The 22,812-nt window shown below is 41.2% G+C and overlaps 1 long non-coding RNA gene across 1 annotated transcript; it reads right to left on the bottom strand.

Annotated features, from left to right (window-relative positions):
• Positions 1 to 6,015: 6,015 nt before the first annotated feature.
• Positions 6,016 to 9,387, bottom strand: LOC144332804 (uncharacterized). The gene is made up of 2 exons (XR_013400928.1): positions 9,231 to 9,387; positions 6,016 to 7,597 (listed from the first exon to the last, which is right to left on the bottom strand). It is a non-coding gene; the product is annotated as an uncharacterized LOC144332804 (long non-coding RNA).
• Positions 9,388 to 22,812: the final 13,425 nt, after the last annotated feature.

Here is a 22,812-nt window from a genome sequence, read left to right as displayed (position 1 = left end):
GGAGTGGTGGTTGATTGGATAAACTACTTCAGAGCAGAAGAGTATTTGACGAAGTATTCACAGAGAAGATGAAACACAGTGAAGTGGTAAGATATTTTGAAGATCACTCTTAGTACAAATGGGAAATGAAACCAATTTTTATTTTATGCAATGCAGTGCTTGGGGAAAACATAGATATTTTTCACCATTATAGAAAGCAGATTTTTTTTTCAGTGCAAAACAGACACTTTATAAATGTGTCAAAAGTGTCATGTGTGATAGACTGTTATCATATTTTGTGATAGTAGAGAATTATTAGTAAGGAAAAAAGTAGTGGTGAGGGGGTTAGCCAAGATGGCTGACTAGAGGCAGCTAGGTTGTGCCAATCTAAGAGAAATAGAAGGCGTGAGTAAATACAGCACCTTTAACAGAAGCATCCAGGTACACACATTGGGATTCATCAAGGAAACAATTTGACTCATGGAGAATGGAGAAAAGCAACTGCCCACCCGGCAGTGACATGGAACCAGGGGCGCCTCCCTTGCCTAGGGAAGTGTTGACTGAATGAGGAAGTGACTGCAGAGAACCACTGTTCTACCACAGATCTTTGCAACCCTCAGGTCAGGAGATCTCTTCATGGACCCACTCTACCAGAACCTTCAGTTTGACATGCAGAGCTACATAATGTTTCTGCCAAGTAGCCATTCAGGCACACGTGGAGCCCTGGGAGCCTTAGATATTCAGCTTCCTGGCAAAAAGTAGCTGCAACTCTGGCAAAGTGAGAGGTTAGACCCTTGTACATACCCGTAGGAAAGGGGCTGAATCCAGGGGAGTGAGCAGCGACGGACTGCAGGCCCTGCCTCCATGGCACCTCACAGGGTAAGACCCGCTGGCTTGGGAATCCAGCCAGTCACCACCAACAACAGTTACACCTTCCTGAGATGGAGCTCCGGGTGGGGGGGGCGGGGGGGCGGCACATCTTTGCTGTTTTACAGCCTTAGCAGATGTTGCCTTTGGACTCTAGGGAATCTGAAGTGACTGGAGGCTGGAGCGGACCCCCAGTCCAGCATAGCAGCTCTACAAAGCGGCAGCCGACTGCTTTTCATGTGGATCCCAAATCCCTTTTCTCTTCACTGGGTAGAATCTCCTGACCAGGACCTCCTGTCACCCACACTGGTGTTTTCTGGCTGACAGCAGTTTCAACCCCTCCCTGAGATGCAGCTTCTGGAGGGAGGGGCAGGCCACCATCTTCACTCATTAGGAGCCTTAGCCATTGTTGCCTTCAGGCATTAGAGAGTCCAAGGTGACCAGGGGCTGTAGTGGACCCCCAGAAAAGCACAGCTATCCTGAGAAAAAGCAGCCAGACTGCTTTTTTACACGGGTCCCTGATCCTATACCTCCTCACTGGGTGGGATCTCCCGACTGGGGTCTCCAACCACTTCCTGCAGGTGTGTTCAGGTCTGTAACAGGTCCGACCTCCCTGGGATGGAGCTCCCAGAGGGAAAGGTGGACCACCATTTTTGCCGTTTTTCAGCCTTCACCATTGATACCTTTAGATACTGGAAAATTCAAGGCAACTGGGGACTGGAGTGGACCACCAGCATACCGCGGCAGCCCTGTGGAAAAGTGGCCAGACTGGCATGTGGGTCCCCAATCTCGTATCTCCTCACTGGGCAGGTCCTCTTGGCTTGGGTCTCCAACTACCCTTTGCTGCGGCTATAGAGCCAATAGCAGCTCTGTAACTCCCTGGGGCAGGTCTCCCCATGGTAGGGGCAGGTTGCCATCATGGCTGTCTTGCAGCCTTTGCCCTTGGTGTCTCCAGGCTCTGGAGAGTCTGCGGGGACCAGGAGCTGGTCCAGACCCCCAGCACAGAACACCAACCCCACGGAAAAGTGGTCAGATTGTTCCCCATACAGGTTGCGATCCTCACTTCTCACTGGGCAGGGCTATCCAACCTCCAGCACAACCACCCTGCCTCTGCCTGATCACTTCAATCAGAGCCAGCTCAGCACTTCTCCTAGGAGGAAATCCCAGGGTCAACCCACAAACCCTCCTCCACTGCGGCTGCCGTGGCACAGTTCCAACAGCCCTCGTGCTTGAGAAGGAACAAGGGGCTTAGTCATTATGCTGGCACTTCCAGCACACCACAGCCACCCTATAGAGAGGAGCCCAGCCCCTCTTCCAGGGGAACCCCCACCCCACAGTCTTCACCAGGCAGGGCCCCTGGCTCATGACTGCAGAATAGCCACTCCACCCATGGCTGAACGTGCTCACTAGTAATGACCTGAGGAGAGGCTTGTAGAGACATGTTACAGCCCCTTTGTCACTGGTTCTATCCCTGCTGCCCTCCGTCTGAAGAAGAAGCAAAGAGCCTGAGGGCTACATCTGAGTCTACAGCATGCCACAGTCATATGGAGAGGAAACCAGTCTCTCCTCCCAGTGAACCCTTCACCCCCTGCTGCCAAACAAGCAGAGCCCCAAGCTCATGCCAGCACTGCAGCCGCCCCTCCCCACTGGCTGAACACTCCCAGTAAGAGCAGCTCTGTTTCACAGAGATGGAACCCCCAGGGCAACCAAAAGCCTCTCTGCCACTGCTTCTGCAGTGGTATTACCCCTGCCACCTTCAGACTAACAAAGGCAGAGGGAGTGGCGGAGAGGCTTTTGGTTGCCCCTGGAGGCTCCACCTACAAGAAAGATGGAGTGCAGGAAAGGGAACTCCTGGCTGGGGCCCGCAGCACAGACCCATCCTAGGCTGATTGCACTCAGCAATTGCTGACTTGTATTTCTCTGGGGTGGAGCCCCTAGGATACAAACAAAAGACCATCAGCTACAACCACTGCTAAGGTTCCTTCCTCTGCTGCCTCTAAATTGGGGAGGAAACATAAACCCTGAGTTCACCCCAGAGCTCTGGTGGACAGCCCAGGAGTGCCAAACCACAATTTACAGCCAGCGCTCAAGTGGAAGAGGGGCCCATGCTTTCATAGCATTGAGAGCACAGAGCAGCATGGCTGCAACTGTGAGGAAATATAGGGGAGCCACACAACTGAGCCAGAGCCTACCAACTGACCACTGTGCCTAAGCGCCACCTACCGGATCACACCCCAAAGCCTCAACACCAAAAATATCTAGGTAACATACTCCCCTGTAAAACCAAAGACAAGAAGTTAGCCACAAATAAAAACCTGCATAAAGCTTCAGCCCTGTGAAAACGTCCAGAAAAGAAGTCTATTGACTATACTCGATCTACATTGCAGTTAAGGAACACCCACATGGAGAGATGAGAAAGAAGTAATATAAGAACTCCCGTAACTCAATGGCCAGAGTGCCATATGTCCTCCAAATGACCACAGTAATTTTCCAACAAGGGTTCTTAACCTGAACCCAGGAGGCAGAGGTTTCAGTAAGCTGAGATCATGCCACTGTACTACAGCCTGGGTGACAGAGTTAGACTCTTTCTCAAAAAATAAAAATAATTTTAAAAAGTAAACATGAGATATGCTAGGTACCAATATGTGCTATAAAGAAGATAAAATAAGGTTAATGCAGTAGACAGTGACTGCCTTAGCTGGTGTGTTTGGCCGAAGACCTTAAGGTGACATAGGAATTCCAACGTGGATGATAAATGGGGCTGGACGAGTTTGGAAGCATGGCAAAGAGTTTGGATTTTGTCCTAGGTGGAGGCTTTTCCACAAGGCAGTGAGACATTCTAACAGACACTTTTGAAAGATTACTCAACTGCTAGATGAAAGATGGACCTAAGGGGTCAAGGGCAGCGGTGTAGGGATAAAAGGCTATTGCAATGGTGTAGGTGGGAGAAGAGGCATCTTGGACTATTATTAGAGCAGTGAAGATGGTGAGAAATGGACACTTTCAGGATATAATATGAGTATTGAACTGGTTAACCTATAATCGATGTAAGAGACGGAAAGAAATAGAGGATGAAGACTAGATTTTTGGCTCATCAACTGAATATCTGAGGATGGCACTTATTTAGGTGTGAAGGTGTATTAGTCCATTTTCACACTGCTATGAAGAACTACCTGAGACTGGGTAACTTATATAGAAAAGAGGTTTAATTGACTCACAGTTCCACGTGACTGGGGAAGCCTCAGGAAACTTACAATCATGGCAGAAGGGGAAGCAAGGCATATCTTACCGTAGTGGAGCAGGAGAGAGAGAGTGAACAGGGAAGCGCCACACTTTTAAATCATCAGATCTCATGAGAACTCACACAATAACAGCAAGGGAAATATTTGCCCCAATGATCCAATCACCTCCCACCAGGCCCCTCTTCTGACACGTGTGGATTACAATTCAAGATGAGATTTGGATGGGGACATAGAGCCAAACCATATCAGAAGGCTCGATAGCAGAATGATTTTAGTGGGTGGATAGGAAGCAAGTGGATAAAGACTTCCGTTTTCGCCATGCTCTTTGAAGTGTCTATTAGATACCAGGTACTTGGTTGTATATAAGAATCATTCTGACTGCTGCAGTTTTTGCTGGATTCCAGTGGGAAGTTGCATCAGATTACAAGATTTATAGAACATTATGGTAATGAGCATCTGTATGATGATGAATGACCTGGGAATCTTGGACTTTTGATAGTGGCTGACATAGCTTGGGATATAAATTAAGACGGATTGATCCTACAAGTCATAGATGTAGATGCTGGTCATTACTTGGCTTGCTTCCACTGAGACAGTTTAATGATACTCAATAGCATATGATGTTGAGAATTATCCTTAGCTTTTTCTTTTTCATAAAAAATTTTAATAACCAGTTTTAAAATCATTTTCCTGGTTAATCTTTCTAAAATGAAACTTTGGAAGAATTATTTTGTCAAAGTTTATTCTGTACCCATGAGTTCAATACTTCAATAATAAACACCACCCAGGAGTTGTGTCTTAGTGCACACAAATACAATGATATAAATTGTAAATGGTTGGTTCTTTCATTAAAGAGGCCAAATACAGCTAAAATATCCTAAGGGGTCACCTTTTTTTCCTTTACTTGTAGATATCAGGCACAATCAGGTACCTAATCACTGGGTATCTAGATTTTAATGAGAATGCCATCTTCCCTAACTTTGACTTACACCCATTGGGAAGGGGAGGGGCTCTGCTTTTGGAGGGCAGAGCAAGGTTGGAGAATGTACAAATAGACTTGGGTAAGTACTTTCAAATCTTAGTACTCATCCTTTGTTCATCTCCTAGATCATTGCCCAAGGAGTGGAAGAAATTGCCAGTCAAGCCAGCCAGGTGGGTTAAGTCTATCCTGGCAGTCCTGGAGACTGCTGCAGACTGACTGCCTGATGTCCATGCCCCTTGGGGTTTTTCCCCTTTCAGAAGGGATTTCTCCCTGATCTCTCCCCACAAACTCTGACTTTGCTTTCTCATTTCCTAAGAGCAACTCAATATGCATTTCCTCATCCAAGCTACCTTCCACTATTTCCCTACTGATTCTCTCTGTCATGTATATTTTTCATTCTTCTCTTCCTTTCTCTGCTCTACCTTGCCCCTTTGTTGTCAGTGAGTAACTGATAAATGTGAATGATTCTTCTAAGGTTTATTGACCAGCGCTTTCCCCCACCCAAGCATTTGTTGGTGACTCACAGGCATTTCATCCCATAGTCGATCAACACCAGTTCCATGACAACCTGCTCTGATAGTCCCCACTCCTTGCCCCTGTTATTTTTCATTTCTTCCTCATTGACTCTCTATAGACTCTTCACTTATATTTTACTTTTCATATTTTATCATTTGAGCCTTGTGTTATTAAGTAAATGTCTACCTGCCATTCCAGTTTGTAAAGTTCTTGCCAATTAGAGTCCATGTGCTGTTCATTTTTGCATCCTTCAGCACACCTAGCCAAGTACAGCACTCATAATAGATGTTTAACAAATGTTGGTTGTGAATGAGCTCATGGACCAAGTTAAATTCTAAGTCTTCTAGAAAAACTCAGTTCCAATACTGCAACCCACATTGATCCTATTTTTGTATTCGCCTAGTACTTCATGTCTGCATTAGTCAATTCTTTGTTTTTAACCTAATCATATGTTCTCTTCTATTATCATTTAGCTGTTTCACATTGTGTAAACCTTTTTTCCCTCATTTTATTGTAAACATACAGAGAGCTCATAACCAGCCTCTTCAGGGACTGATGCAGTGTATTTTCCACAGAAATTGTTCAATAAATGTGTGTTGCATGGAAGAATGAATGAATTAATGCATAATTTGAAGAATGAATAAACACACTCCTGTCTTTTTATCTGCTCCTCAGCTTCCTGATCCTGTCGGCATGAATGCTTAGTGTCACTTAATTCTTTGCTTTTCCTCCACTTTCCAGATCAAACCAGTCACAATATGTTATTGATTCTTACCTTTCAGTACCTCTTAATCCATTCTGAGTGTAATAAGAAATTTTACCCATCCTCTTTCAAACATAAAGGTAAGCAAAAATCAGTCATAAATTATAAAACTAGCCTGTAGCTACTACCTATATGATAAACACATCTGGCAGAGAGGTTGGTGGATTTCACTCAATGTATTTTAGCCTTTTCTTTTTGATAATTTCTCCTTGTAAAGGAGAACTTCTTATAAAACATTAGAATTTAGATAGAGAATATAGAAATTAAGATAGAGGTCATGGTAATGGCCTGAGGTAACCAGGTGATAGATCTGGGTAGCTTAGGGAATACATGTGTGTGTGTCTGTGTGTGTATGTGTATGTATGTGTGTGTGTGTGTGTGTGTGTGTTTTGAGACAGAGTCTTGCTCTGCTACCCAGACTGGAGTGTAGTGGGACGATCTCGGCTTACTGCAACCTCTGCCTCCCGGATTCAAGTGATTCTTGTGCCTCAGACTCCCAAGTAGATGAGACTAGAGGTGTGCGCCACCACGCCTGGCTAATTGTTTTTGTATTTTTAGTAGAGATGGGGTTTCGTCATGTTGGCCAGGCTGGTCTCATACTCCTGGCCTTAAGTGATCCACCTGCCTTGGCCTCTCAAAGCGCTGGGATTACAGGCTTGAGCCACCCTGCCAGGCTGCGAATACATCTTTCTTTTTGGTTGGCACTGGTCCTCTAGTAAGGCAGTAGTTTAATCATTTATATGTCCTCTTCCTACCTCAGCCTTCCCACCACGCTTCCCCACTCAAGGCTCACTCCAGACATTGTTAGAAGAAACTTCCCTTCTATCCATGTGATTTGTGGTAAAGAAAGACTAAAAAGTATCCAAATTGTACTTTATAAAGAATTTCCCATAGTGGAGATTAACATTCGATATAAGATGTGCCATGAAGCCTCATCAGACTCTATTAGTTAATTTCAATCAGCAAGTGACAACTGCACATTTTAAAGCCTAGATCTGTGATGACACCCAGTGGCCAAAATGTCAACCACTGAAATTTAAAAAATATATCCAGTATTTTCATCAGCACATAAATAATATTGCATCCACTTTAAATTTTGATTAAATAACAAAGCATGAAAATGTTCTACATTGAGAATATCATCAATGAAATGTGGACAAACCAACTTTCTTTAGTACTATATTTAGTAGAACTTTCCCAACCAGTTCAGGCAGATAAAAGCACCGGGTTATCAAAGGTGACACATTCCTAAAAAAAAAAAAAAAAAATGCTTTTAAACTTGGAAAAAGTAATTTGTGTCAGTATACAGCAAAGAACCAAAGACCAAATACAGGAGAGTACAAACAGATTATTAAGACTTCACACATGGCCCTTTAAACAATTAGAAAATCATTAACATGCTTAGCTTGGCAATTCAGATCACATTAATTACTTTAGCCAGTACCCATCCCAAAATGTATAGGATGTTTTGTACATTCTTTCACTTGCTCATTCAAAAATACTTCCTGGTGTCCTGGGTTGAGAAGCAGACTTGGAGAGGGAGATTAATATCCATGACATTTGTGAAGGCAGGCTCTTGGGATCACACTTGTAGACAGAAAATGAAGGAGGAGGATTGTGGGGAGAGAGAGAGGAAATGGTTCCTATACAGCCTCAGTTGACCTCACAGAGAGCTATGAAGCTAGCCTGGACTCTCAGTGTTGTCCATTCTTGGGGTAATGAAGCAGGGCTTTTATCCTCTGACTCCATCCAGTCATTGGATGTGGGCTACTCCCAGAAAGGGAGTAACCTTAGGTGAGGCAGCTCTGAAGAGGCCTGACAGCTGAGGCTTGTCTACTGACAACACTCCCAGCAGCTGGGTGGGGGATAAGACCTCCAGGCTCAAGGGTGATATCTATGGCCCACCACAGCATCCACCACACTGACGCAAGATGATGCCAACAAAATAAACAGGCTTTTTGATCTTCTGTAACTTAAAGAAAAGCGTTAAGCCAATGAACACTTTGATATATACTTAAGGCTGTGAAGGAAGAGGGGGCTTTAAGACAAGAATGGGCAGGGTTTGGGGGAAGGAGAGGAGGGCTAATGCCTGGCTGTCTGCTGGTTTCATAATCAGGGCAGAGTGGCAGGAAGGATACAAAAGAGAACTATAACGCTTGGACTGGGAACTGTTCACTTTATTCTGCTGGCAGCATGGAGTCACTGAGAGGTTTTACAAAGGGAACGGAAAGTATAATGTAGACAAGTGAAGTGGTAGCGGAGTAGATTGGATTAGAAGGAAATTGAGCATTTTAAAGTCAACACGGGAATCAAGCATTTTATTTTGAAGGTCATCTCCAATTTGGGCCTGTGTTTCTGGTCTCATTTCTCACCGTTACCTTCTAGATCCTTTCGGGCCTATACAGATAATGGCCGCTTCCATTATCTGAACATAAGTGTTAACTCCATTTTTTTTTATATTGTCCTTTGACACCAATGAAATTTTCTAGTCTTTAAGATCCAGCTCAAATTTCGCCTCCATTTGAAATGTTTTTTCTGCTTCAAGCCCTTCAAGGGTCTCTCTCTACCCTTATTTTCAGGATAAAGCAAAAATGTCTTACTGTAACTCACAAAAACGAGTAGGATCTGGCCTCTGTTTATTCACCTTGCCAGACTTATATCATCCCATTCCCCTGTGTTTGTTTGCCAAGGTGGGGAACTTGTGCCTTATTTGGCTTTTTAGTAGGTTGGTGCAAAAGTAATTGTGGTTTTTGCCATTAACCACAATTACATTTGCACCAACCTAATAATTTCAGGAAAAATAATCATATCTTTGACATGCTAAATGCTTCATTGTTAAATTGAAAAAAGGTAAAAAATCTTCACAAATAAAATTACTTACTTTTGATAACTCTTCTCCTTCAAAGAATCATGGTTTAATGCAGAGTATTGGCAGGGTGCAGTGGCTCATGCCTGTGCTGCCAGCTTTTTGGGAGGCGAAGGCGGATGGATGGCTCAGGAGTTCAAGATCAGCCTGGTAATGTAGTGAGACCTCATCTCTACAAATAAATAAATAAATAAATAAATAAATAAATAAATAAATAATAAAGAGTGTTTCCTTTCTAAGTTCACTGATGTACTAAGAAATTTAAGACTTCTGCACTATAATTTGTAGCCAATCATCCCCGGAGCCTTAAATGCTCATGTTAATGATAAATATGATATGTTTCTTCCATGTGAAATATTTCTTCTAAGTAAAACATTAGTACATTTGCAACTGTAGAATTAGAAGGGACAATTAGAAGGGACAATAAAGATTGTCTATTATAAGCCCCTCATATTATAATCAAATCAACTGGCTTGGGGGTGTTAAATATGGCTTGAAAAGCATCCCTTAGCTAGTTCGTGACAATGTCGAAGCTAGAAACTAAGTTAATTTATTGCCAATAATAAGAAACATTTAGAGGCCCTACATGAGCCAGGTACTCCTCTGAACATGCTAGGTATATTATCTCATTTAATCTTCACATTCCTATGAGGTGATACTGTTATTATCTTCAATTAGAGCAAGGAAGCTTAGCCACAGAAAGGTTGGCTAAACTTGTCCAAATTGCAAAATGCAGAATCATTATAATAAAAACCCTCAAAAAGATCTTTCTCTTTTCAGCTTCTCAAATTTCCAAACCCAGACATATCAACATATATAATGCATTAAAAATTATACTCCTTCCATTAGAAAGTAGACTCCATCTTCTGACCCCTTGATCTGAGCTGGATGGTCAGAAACTTGACTCACTTTGACCAGTAAAATTGAGGCTGAAGTAACATTGTGTGGCTTCTGGGGAAGTTATCAAAAAGTGTTGCAGCATCCAATCTCACCTTCCAGCGGCTCAGAGACTGCCTAGTTAAGACACTTAAACTAGTTTCCTTAAAGTTGACAGACTGCAAGAAGAGAACAGCCCAGACACCAGTAGATATATGTGAGGGAAACTCACTTGGACTGTTCGTCAATTCCCACTATCAGCTGACCGCAGCCACAGAGTGAGACCACGAAAACAACTCTACTTACCTTAGCCCAAATTGCTGATCCACAGAATTATGAAAAAATAATTGTTTTTTCAAGCAAATATGTTTTGAAGCAATTTGTTATATAGTAATTGATAACTGATAGAGCATATGATATTGTTGTTTGATCGATTTAGCATGGTATTTCTTTTCCTATCACTTTGTTTTTAACTTTTCTGAGTATATTTAAAGTAGGTTTGTGGTAGCCAGTACACAGTTAAGTCTAGTTTTTTTTTTTTAATCCAACCTGACAGTCTCTGGTGTTTAGAACATTCATATTTAAAGTGATTATTGATATAGTTGCATTAAAATTTACCATCTTTGTAACTGTTTTTTATTCATTGCATTTGTTCTTTATTTCTTTCTCCTGCTGTTTTTCTGACTTCTCTGGGGTTAATTAAGCATTTTGTATGATTTGATTTTATAGGTTTACTTGGTGTATCATATACTTTTTATTAAAAATTTTTGTAATATCCCTAGGGTTTACAATATACATTTTAAAATAAGTCCATCTTCAAATAACATTATATAACTTTATAAGAACATGCTCCCGATTCATTCCTCCCATTCCTTGTAATATTGGTGTCAATCATTTTACTTGTCCATATGCTATAGTCACCCTGTACATTGTTACTATTATTACTTTAAATGGCTATCTTTTAGATCAATTAACAATATTATTTTAATTTCACTTATTCTTTTTCTAATGCTTTTCTTTGTATAGATACAAGTTTTTGACCTATATCATTTTTCTTATCTCTGATGAATATCTTTAATATTTTTGCAGGGCAGGTCTGCTGGCAATGAAATCCCTCAGTTTTCTCTAAAAAAACCTTTATTTTTCACCACTGAAGAAAAATGTTGCTGGATATAGAAATATAGGTTGACAGGGTTTGTTTCAGCATTTCAAAGATTTCACTTCACTCTTCTTGCTTGCATGGTTTCTGAAGCCAAATCTGCTGTAATCTGTATCCTTACTTCTGCTTTTTTGTTTGTTTGTTTTGTTTTTTGTTTTTTTTTTTCCCCCTTCTGGCTTCCTTCAAGATTTTCTTTGTCTTTGATTTGCTGCAGTTTGAATATGAAATGCCTGGTTGTATAATTTTATTTTTAATCATTTGTTTTGGCCTTCTCTGAGCTTCCTGGATCTGTAGTTTGATGATACTGTTATTATCTTCAATTAGAGCCAGGAAGCTTAGCCACAGAAAGGTTGGCTTTGGTGTTTGTCATTAGTTTTGGGAGTTCTTGGCCGTGTATTATTTCAAATAGTTCTTCTGTCCTGTTCTATTTGTTATCCTTCTGATATTCAGTTATACCTTTTGATACTGGCCCACAGTTCTTGCATATTCTATTGTTTTTTAAAATTTGTTTTCCTTCTCTTTTTCAGTTTGGGAGCTTTAAAAATTGACCAATATTCTGGCCAGGCCAGTGGCTCACACCTGTAATCCCAGCACTTTGGGAGGCAGAGGTGGGTGGATCACAAGGGCAGGAGTTCGAGACCAGCCTGACCAAGATGGTGAAACCCTGTCTCTACTAAAAATACAAAAATTAGCCAGGCATGGTGGTGCGTGCCTGTAATCCCGGCTACTTGGGAGGCTGAGGCATGAGAATCACTTGAATCTGGGAGGTGGAGGTTGCAGTGAGCCGAGATGGCACCACTGCATTCCAGTCTGGGTGACAGAGGGAGACTCCATCTCAGAAAAAAAAAAAATAATAATTGACCAATATTCAAGTTTACCTATTCTTTCCTTAGCGATCTCAAGTCTATTGATAAACCACCAAAAGGCATTCCTCATTTCTGCTACTGTTTCTTTGATTTCTAGCATTTCCTTTTGATTCTTTCTTATAGTTTCTATCTGTATTGACATTATCTATCTGATTTTGCATTTGTGTACTTTTTTCAATCCCTTTATTAATCATACTGTAACTGAGTACCCTCACTTTTCTAAGAGAGAGTTCTTTCTTCTTCTCTCTTTCCTTCTTTTCCTCACTTCCTACTTAGGTCTTTAGAAATGCAGTTATAGCCTTTACCTGCTCTTCACCAGACACTCCTCAAGGGCAAGTTTATTTAGCTATGTTATTAGAAGCTCCAGAGTGAAACTCTTCTACCAGGAGGCTGCCTAAAGAAACAACAGTCCATCTACTACCCAAAGTATTTCCGCTGTGAAACTCTCTCCCACCTGGAGAATTTTCTGCTGCTTTTACAACCTAGTCTTGTCCACAAAGGGACCAGCAGTCACCAGCTTGACCACCTAGTAGATAAGGCACCAAAGCTAGTATGCAGACCCCCCCACCTGCTCATTGCCTCCTCTGCATGTCATTCATGCCAGCATGCTAGCCCCCCTTTAAAAGCACCCCACTTTCTGCTCCAAAGGTGAAGAGGTACCCATAAAGACAAGATCCTGCTCTTCTTCCCCTAAGCAAGATTTGGAACAAAATGTCACTTTCTTTATACGTTGCTCCTATTAATTGGAGTGACTGGACTTGTGTTTTGGTTACAAAATGTGGAGTGGGGAGTGACTGAACCTGTGTTTTGGTTACAATTTTTGTGGCTCATATGGGGAAGTGCTGCATGCCCTGGGTGAGCTAAGTTTGCCAGCCCAGTTTCACTACTGGGTGAGGTGTGGGGTCACCTGTGAGTGCTAGCTGCTCATGGCTAGCAGACCCCATCATGGGAACATTAGGAAACTTCCCAGAAGCTGCCAAAAATGAATTTGTTTTGGGGGAAGCTCCCTTTTGCCTCATGGCATGACATCTGCTGCCTTTGGTGTTTCACTGGTACAAGCAAAATGGCCTCTTAAGACACTGACAAACTTTGAAATTGAGTGAGTAGTTGGAGTGCACCCGAACTGGGTGGCTCTTTTGAGGTATCACTGGGGCCTTGTCCTATTTAAGACTTGGCTCTTTTGGAGTGTCACTGGGACCCTGCCATATATGTGTGTGTGTGTGTGTGTGTGTGTGTGTGTGTGTATTTTTTTTTTTTTTTTTTTTTTGAGATGGAGTCTTGCTCAGCTGCACAGGCAGGAGGTCAGTGGTCTGATCTCGGCCCACTGCAATCACCGTCTCCTGGGTTTGAGCAATTCTCTCATCTCAGCCTCCCAAGTAGCTGGGATTACAGGCATCCACCATAATGCCCCACTAATTTTTGTATTTTAGAAGAGACAGGGTTTCACCATGTTGATCAGGCTGGTCTTGAACTCCTGACCTCAGGTGATCTACCTGCCTTGGCCTCCCAAAGTGCTAGGATTACAGGCGTGAGCCACCACGCCTGGCCCAAGGCCCTGCTGTATTTAAGACTTGGCTGCTAGTGATAGCATTTGAGCATTTTATGCATTTGTATTTATTTGAATATGAAGTTCCATAGGAACTTGGCTCAGAGTTAGCTTCCTGTGGAGCCATTTGGAACTGGGGCCGGGGATTCAGGACCTCACCCAGACCCTTGACTGGGGACTCATTTGAAGCACACTGTCTGCATGTGTGAATGAATGACTTTCTGTGTGGGCCCTGTTGCCTTTCTTTACTCTCTACCTCCCATTTCACCCTCCTGACTATATTGGAGAGCTGCCCACCTAGGGTGCTGAGACTCTCCCTGACAGAAGATAAATGAGAATGGTGGGCCTAGTACCCCCACACTGTGTCATGGTTGGAAACTTCCCAAGTTCCCATCTGGTCACTTTACGTTTTTCTTTCCTTCTCCTTTCTTTCTCTCACCCTCCTTGTGAAACCTGGCTCCTGTGCCCAGTGTGGACTACACAGGAGCATAGGCCTGGCTCCAGTGAGGGCTGTCTTTCCCTCTCTCTTCTTTCCTGTCTGCTTTAAATATGCTGTTACTAAAGTGCTGGTGCTGAGATAGGGCTCATGTGGTCTAACTAGAATGGAAACGTCGGAAACTGTTCTGCAACTGAGGGAAGAAAAGATGAGTCTGTTTTTTTTCTCTCTCTTTTATAAGGAAGGGGTCTCTTTTGGAGCCAGGAGCTGTGCAACCTGGGGTTGGGGAGGGGAGATGGCAAAACTCCTTTAGCCGCCCCAGCTGGTGTCTAGTAGGTCATGTGTCCATCCAGTCCACTGTCTCTAGACCCAGTCCAGCACTAGGATGCTACTAGGTGTTGCAGTCCCTGTGACCTTGACTGCCTTTCAAGTTTATTTAGAGCCTCAGAATACTTTAGCTTGTGGTGGCAAGGCTTGCAGGAACTCAAGATCTGACAGTTGGGATTAGTGATTTCCCTCTGGCTAGGGCTGGTTTAAATGCTCCTTCCATGGACAGGCATCAGCTGAATTCGGTCTGATTTTTTTCTTTCTGCTATAACAGGGCAGCACTGAGTTCAATGCCTTACAATTGGAATGCTCTCCCTCCCCCAGGACTCAGAGACACTCTTTGCCCCACACTGCTGCTGCCATGGTGGTTTGGGGCAGGGGGCAAGGGGTGGCATCAGTGATTCAAGAGTGTTTTTTCTACCTCTTCAGTTCCTCTTTCAGTGATACAAAGTTAAAACCAGGTACTGTGAGTGCCCACCTGGTGCTAGATGCTTTAAGGTCATAAAATACTTTTATGAGTTATAATAATTATTTGACTTGCCTGTTTTATAGCTATTAGATTCTAGGTAAGGTCTAGGGACATACAGAGTTAGCCAGGTTCCCTACCTAGGCTGCAAGAGTCAGATAGTTGTCTGCAGCTCTGTCCTTGTCCTGGGCTTTACAATCCAATATGTGGTTAAAATTACTTACTTACCAGGTTTTTCACCAAAAATAAAAGTTGCTGAGAGTTAACATTGTAATATGTAATTGAGACTACTGGAGAAACAGTTTCACATACAAGATACATAAGGAAAGTAGAATGTGATTTTGGTAAAAGGTTATAAGAAGGCATATAACTATGATATGGTTTTTGTTAAAGGGAATGTAATTTTGTCTAATTCAGAGGTTTTTTAAGGGTTGGCCTAAGCTAAAAGAACAATAGAACAAAACTGAAAGTTTAAACAAATTGTGAAAGATTTGTGAGAGATTAATCTTGTAAAAGAAGTTGCATGGGTGTGAGAAAGCTGGCTAAAATTTGAAAGGGATTGTTTAGTTTTTCCACAAATCAAACATTAAAAGCACACTGATGCAGGATGAGAATCTGGCCCCATGTGTCTGAATAACAAGGTTTTCTTAGAAAGCTTATCTGCTCTTTAACACAACATTGTAAAGGATTATAAAAAATTTATGGAAATTTTACCTTGTGGTCATATTAATTAAGATTGGATAGATTTGTTTATAAGGTTTTATTGAGAATTGGGTTTAACATTAATAGTACACTAATGCAAAGGTGAAATTTCGCTTTCTCTTTTGAACAGATTTTTGTGTAATATTAAAAAATAATAAAAAATAATTTGTTTGCCTTTTGAATAAATGACAGAAAACAGAAGGGAAAGAAAAGAGACAGATTCAGTTGGCCTCACACTGTCTTTATTGGGTTTTGTTTGAAAAGCTGTCTATCCTCCATCAACAAGTAAAAATTTTTCCCTTTTACTTATAGTGACCTGAGATTTTATTTTGTAATACCAAGTGTTTAAACCTTTGATATCTGACAAACTTTCCAAAGTGAAATTCTAAATTAAGTTCTTTTTTTTTTTTAACCTGGTTAAACTTTTCAGATATTAGGTCCCCTAAAGTCTAAAAGAGACATATCTGGCTTATTTGGCATATAAAAACCATACAGGAAACATTGTCAAATATAAAATGATGTTTACATTTCTTTGAGTTATATTTATGTAAATACGTTCTGAGCATGTGTTCCAAAATTGTATGATTCCTATAATTCTGATATGTCTTAGCATATGTTGTCAGTAATAATTACGATTATTATCCTAAATCACTATGTGCCACATAGCCAGATTTCCTCATTGATTGTGTCTTTGTGGCTATTCTGAGACTTTTGTCATCCATAATTGTTATTTTACTCCGATTCTTTTCAAAGGTGGTTTTATAACCAGCTATAGGACTCTGACAGGTGCTCTTGAAGACAGGTTTCTGATAACTGGAGATTTTGACTTAGAATAAAGAAAAAAACTTCCAAAACTCCCATAAAAAGCTAATGCATTTATGAATATCAAACAGAACAGGAGTAAATTACATGGACTGAACTAAAGGAAGACTGAAACAATCTTTATGACACTTTGTTTGAAACACTGCTAATTCTTTGATTTTTCAGAGTCCGAAAAACCTTTTTCCTTTTGAGCTAGTTACAGCTTTTAATAGTTGAGTAAAGTATATTCCTGTGAGCAAAATTTGGAGAATTTTTCTTTCTTTTTACCTGATTTCTCCAGAATTTGAAAACTATTTGTAAGTAAACTTAATTTATGGCAGTATAGTTATCTGCATACGTTCAAGAAGAATCTGTTTTCTTCTGTGAAAGGACACCATTGAAGACATTGGTTATTTTACCAAGGCTTTGACTGAAATGGCATACTTCCAGGTATAAATAGACTGCTTTAAGGAATCAGAGTTGACTTATAGAGCCAATTAAAGCCTCTTGGAAAAAACTGGCCTCATACCTTGTTCATGAAATCCCTGTATAGAATTTCCTGACCTGTAGTAAGTAAAGAATGTCACTTTCTGATAGGCCCAAGAGCTCCAAATTATCTTGAGACCTCAAGAAGAGGAATTCACCTAATTCATACAGGTATTTACAACTACAGATAAGTCTGTGGCTGTGCTCAAGGTTTTAAAAGGTCAATTTAAGATTTCTTATAAGTAAAAATTTCAGCAAAGCCAATTTTAAAAGGAGCCAATTGGACAAATAATTATTCTTGCTGCACTTTTTGCAAATAATCAGGACAAACATAATAAGATTAAAACTTATTTTGCAAATAAATTTGTCCTATTATGATTTGTCTTTAGAAATAACAGGAACTGGAGAGATAAAAAATTATATTTCAGAAAAAACTATAGTATACCTGTTGTTTGATTCTAGTTTTGTCCTTTGTTTTTGAGTTTTTATTATTTTCTGCAATTTGGACTAAATCCTGAATTCTTTCTGGGTTACAAGTCCCTAAACAAATGCTTTCAAATTCTTTTTGCATTTTTTTCTTTTCTTTCTTTTTTTTTTTTTAAGACAAACTTTCACTTTGTTACCCAGGCTGAAGTGCAGTGGCATGATCTTGGCTCACTGCAAACTCCACCTCCCGGGTTCAAGCAATTCTCCTACCTCAACCTCCCGAGTAGCTGGAACAACAAGCGAGCACCAACACACCTAGCTAACTTTTGTATTTGTAGTAGAGATGGAGTTTCACCATGTTAGCCAGGCTGGTCTTGAACTCCTGAACTCAAGTGACCCACCCGCCTCAGCCTCCCAAATTGCTGGAATTACAGGTGTAAGACTGTGCCTGGCCTTCCTGCATTTTTCTGATTTGGATTTGATGAAATCACTACTACCTTATTCCTCATAATACAGGAGAGAAAAATGTGTCAGGCTGTTACCGCCCTCCTCTGTAATTAAAGATGCTTTGAGTCTAACATCTGGATAAATTGTGCCCAACATTAACCTTTGTTTTTCTTCTGTTTCTATAGAAATGGCTCTTATTGAAAATCTGTTTGCCTTCATCACATACAGAGGACTAGCCCATCTGCAGTGCCACCTCCTAGATGAGACACAGCTAGGTAACTAAAATGATTCATTCTCAGAAACTAGATAGGATTTATGACCACCTTTGTGAATATTCACAGTTCTTCCTATAATCCGTTAAACATATATTTAACCAACCTGTTATCATATCTGGTTATAATTGGCAGTGGGGAGCCTGCATGACAATTAAGACTAAATGCTACATGTAGATCCGAGATAATTCAGGAAATGTCTTGATAGCCTGCAAGACACAAACCAACAAATCAAAGCTATTTCTGACCCCACATACTGCTAGATCAATAGTTAGCATTCAGTTTCAGGTCAGGATTGTCCTGGTGATGGAAGCTACTTATCAGTTTAGCCCTGGCTGCAAGACTAGTCATATTCTCTGCTTTGGATTTTACTACTGTTGCACCCTGTGTAGGGAAATGCAAGACGGGATTTTCTGTAGACTTTCCAGACTTCATACTATAATGTTCCAACCAATATCATCTATAAATTCGGGTACTCATGAATATTTTCAGTTCCAAATAGATCAGTTCCATTCTGATGCACAATGACTATGCCCCTTTCAGCAGGAAGCAGCCAGAATGAATACGGCACCTAAATCCCATAGAATTGAAATGGAACTTGGCAGTGGAGAATCGTAACCCAATACTCCCATCTCCCCCCCCCCTTTTTTTTTTTTTTTTTTTTTTTGAGATGGAGCCTAGCTCTGTCGCCCAGGCTGGAGCACAGTGGCACGATCTCGGCTCACTGCAACCTCTGCCTCCCAGGTTCAAGTGATTCTCCCGCCTCAGCCTCCTGGGTAGCTGGGATTACAAGCGCCCACCACCATGCCCGGTTAATTTCTGTGTTTTTAATAGAGACGGGGTTTCACTGTGTTGGTCAGGCTGGTCTCAAATTCCCGACCTCGTGATCTGCCCACCTCGGCCTCCCAAAGTGCTGGGATTACAGGCGTGAGCCACCATGCCTGGCTATACTCCCATTTTTCTAAGAGATAATTTATTTTCTCACTCTCTTCTCTTTCTTCCATTTCCCCACTTCTCTAGTTAGCTCTTTAAAAATGGAATTATAGTCTTGACACCGACTTCACCAGATACTCCCTACAGGGCACGTTCATTTCACCATGTGCTTAGAAGCTCCAGAGCAGAACTCGCCACCAGGAGGCTGTCTGGAAAAACAGTCCAGCTACAATCCAAAGTGTGCTGCTGCAAAACTCTCTCTCACCCGGAGAATGTTCAAATGCTCTTACAACCTAGATCTGCCCATGAAGGGGCCAGCAGTCACCTGCTAAACTGCCCAGGGGTAAATAAGCCACTGCAGTTGATACACACCTGCTCATCTTCTCCTCTGGATGCCATTCATGCCAGCATGCCAGGCCCTCTTTGAAAGCACTTGCTTTCTGCTCCAAAAGCAAAGCAGTACTCTTAAAGACACGAGCCTGTACTTCTTCCCCTAAGCAAGTTTTGGAATAAAAAGACACTTTCTTTATGCCAGACCTTGCTTTTGTTAATTGATTGGATTCTGCACGTGGCAAGTGACTGAACCTGTGTTCTGGTTACCATAGCATTTTAAATTGCCTGCCTGATAGTACCAGTGTGTGTCATATCTGAGCCTGAACCTGAAGACTGTTTTATCTCTTCAGACTCTGCTTTTTCTTGTTTTTGATATATCTTACAATTTCTGTTGTTATTGTTGTTGAAAACCAGATATACTGCATAAGGTAGTAGGTACCAAGACAAGTCTTTAGTGTGAAGCGTTATATTAATCTTGCTTGGAGTTAAAATGCAATTTAATCTTTCTTATAGCCATAGATACCAGAGATTTCAAATGCTTTCAGTGTCCTTGTTTTTGGCTTTGGGACTTCCTTTTGTATTTTTCCTTAGAGAAAATCTGTATCTTGCAGCTTCTTTTGGCTGAAATTCACTTTTATTATATTGGAGACTTATTGGTGTAGTGTATGGTGTGAAGAGAGGAAGGATTCTAAAATCATCTGTGTCTTGGTCTTTTAATGGGCTTGTATCTTGGGAGATGACCTTCACGAGTGTTTCAATTTCTCCTCCAGGGGGATAGTTTTTTATCCCATTGCTCCCCCTTTTCCCTGGCTGTGGCATTCTCAATCAACTTCCTTGCTGCCTTCTCCCCTGCTGACTATGGATTTTTTGTCCCTTAGGTGAGACAGGAAAGTGGGCTGGAATTGAGCCGAGTTCCCTTCTCCTAGCTAGGCATTCTCCTAGCTAGTTTTCAGCATTGCCCTCTGGGGAGAAGTCCTTTCTATTGGAGACAAGGCCTTTGTTAGGGAGAAGGGGCTGGCAGGATTTAACAATGACTATTCTTTACCCTCCTCCTACCAGGGCCATTGGGAGATTTTTCTTGAATCCTCGGAACCTCCTTGTGAAAACCTACTGGTATTTCTGGAAAGTGTATGTGCACGCCCGCCCCCTGCATGACAGCAACCACCAGGAGTTTCTCACTCTCACATTAGACCATACTCAGGGTCTAGCAATTCATGAAAATTACTAGGTAAGTGTTCCTATCAGCTTAGGGCATCCAGGAGCTTCTGCTGGATGTATCTGCAAGTATCAGATGCTCTTGAATCTCTCTGGAGGTGCATCTCTCTCCAGATGGGTGGCTGTTTGCCCTGAGTCCTTGGTTCTCTGGTGGGCCCAAAAGTCATTGATTTTCAGTTTGTTCAGTTTTTCTTGATGTAAGGATGGGAATGGCAACTTCTAAGTTCCTTACATATTGGAGCTGAACATATTATATTTTCTTGAGTAATATTTCCTACTACCAGGAACACAGGGAGTAGTTGTAATAGTGAGAACTGAATTATCTCCTTATCCTCGGCTTGGAGTCATTGAAACAAAACAAGGACTCCAATATGATTTACATTCATACAGAGAAATTGATTTTGGAAGTATTTTAGCAGAAGTTTTTTGAGGAATGAGTTGTTCATGCTGATAAAGGTAGGACTTCAGAATAAGCTACGATTGAGGTGAAAAGCCCATAACAACTTGTAGGAACGATGGCTGGAAATATTAGGTTGTGACCAGGCTATAGTGTTTGGTTTGAAGTATGCTTTATTCTGTGGTCAGCATGGAGTCACTAAAAGATTTCAAAAAGGTTAATAACTAGCAAGAATCTGAACAAGTAATCTGGTGACAGTACTGAATAAACTGAAAGGACACTTGGGCTAGTAGTATCAAACTCAAGCTTTGGTGTCTGAATAGAGATGAAAAGGAGAAACTGAAAAGCTGTAACATTTTAATAATGATAAAATCAGAAACTTGAGGGACGAAGTCCAGGAGTCTGGCCTATAACATGAAGAATTTGGGATGTGACTAGAACTCACAACTGAGGATTGGGGTTGAAGATTATATTTGAGGTTCGTCTGCATGGAGGTTGTAACTGAAACCTTGAATAGAGATGTGATACCTGGGAGAGAACTAGAAGTGGGGTTAGAACCTTTGTGGATATGTAAATGTAAAGGGGTGACAAAAAATAAAGTTAGTAGCGGGAAAACCGGAAGGATGAGAGTAAAACTAGCACAAGATGTAAAGAAAATTAATAAGCCATTAATTTGTTTTAAAGCTATTAAAATAAATTAATAAACCATTAAAGTTTTTAAAATAAATTGGTTTTGTTTTTTTTTTTTCTCCAGCTTATGTGTGTTCTATAAGGGCATACTCTGGAGTATGCAAATCCAACAGTCCTCACAGAGGAAAGCAGCTTCTTGTATAGTTGGCCTGAAAGATCAACCTCTTGTCAGAGTTTTACATGAATTATTTTTATGGTGGAAATAGATGTAAATGTTCCACCAAAAATGATTTTTATCAGGTAAGTGTCCACATTTATGACATAACGCTTCACTATTGGAATCTAATCAGGTAGAAGAGTGATTTATGTCAGCTGTAAAGTTGTGACGATAGCCAAATATAATACAGGCATACCGTGTTTTATTGAGCTTTGCTTTATTGTGCTTCACAGATACTGTTTATTACAAATTGAAGGTTTGTGGCAACCTTGCATCAAGCAAGTCTATTGGCACCACTTGTCCAACAACATGGACTGACTTCATGTCTTTGTGTCACAATTTAGTAATTCTCACAATGTTTCAAACTTTTTCATTATTATTATATGTTATGATGATCTGTGAATCTGTGATCCTTCATGTTACTGTTGTAATTATTTGGGGGGGGGCTGTGAACTATGCTCATAGAGATAGAAAACTTAATCTATAAATGTGTGTTCTGACTTCTCCACCAACCAGGTGCTCCCTCATCTCCTTCCTCTTCTTGGGCCTCCCTATTCCCCAAGACAAAACAATATTGACATTAGGTCAATTAATAAGCTTACAATGGCCTCTAAGAACTCAAGTGAAAGGAATATAGTCACACATCACTCACTGTAAATCAAAAGCTAGAAATGATTAAGCTTAGTGAGGAAGGCATGTCAAAAGCCAAAATAGGCTGAAAGCTAGGCCTCTTGTGCCAAATGGTCAGCGAAGTTGTAAATACAAAGAAAAAGTTGTAGAAGGAAACTCAAAGTGCTACATAAGTGAACACACAAATAATAAGAAAGTCAAACAGCCTTCTTTCTGAGATGAAGAGTGGTCTGGAAAGAAGATCAAACAGGCCACACACTACCTTAAGCCAATGCCTAATCCAGAGCAAGGCCCTAACTCTCTTCAATTCTGTGAAGGCTAGGAGAGATGGAGAAGCTGCAGGAGAAAAGCAGGTAGCTAGCAGATGTTGGTTCATGAGGTTTAAGGAATGAAGCCATCTCCATACCATAAAAGTGCAAGGTGAAGCAGCAA

This window comes from Macaca mulatta, chromosome 11, assembly GCF_049350105.2.
Source record: "Macaca mulatta isolate MMU2019108-1 chromosome 11, T2T-MMU8v2.0, whole genome shotgun sequence".
Classification (NCBI taxonomy): domain Eukaryota; kingdom Metazoa; phylum Chordata; class Mammalia; order Primates; family Cercopithecidae; genus Macaca; species Macaca mulatta.
Note: the sequence above shows the minus strand (reverse complement) of the source record. Positions and strands in the feature narration are given on the sequence as shown.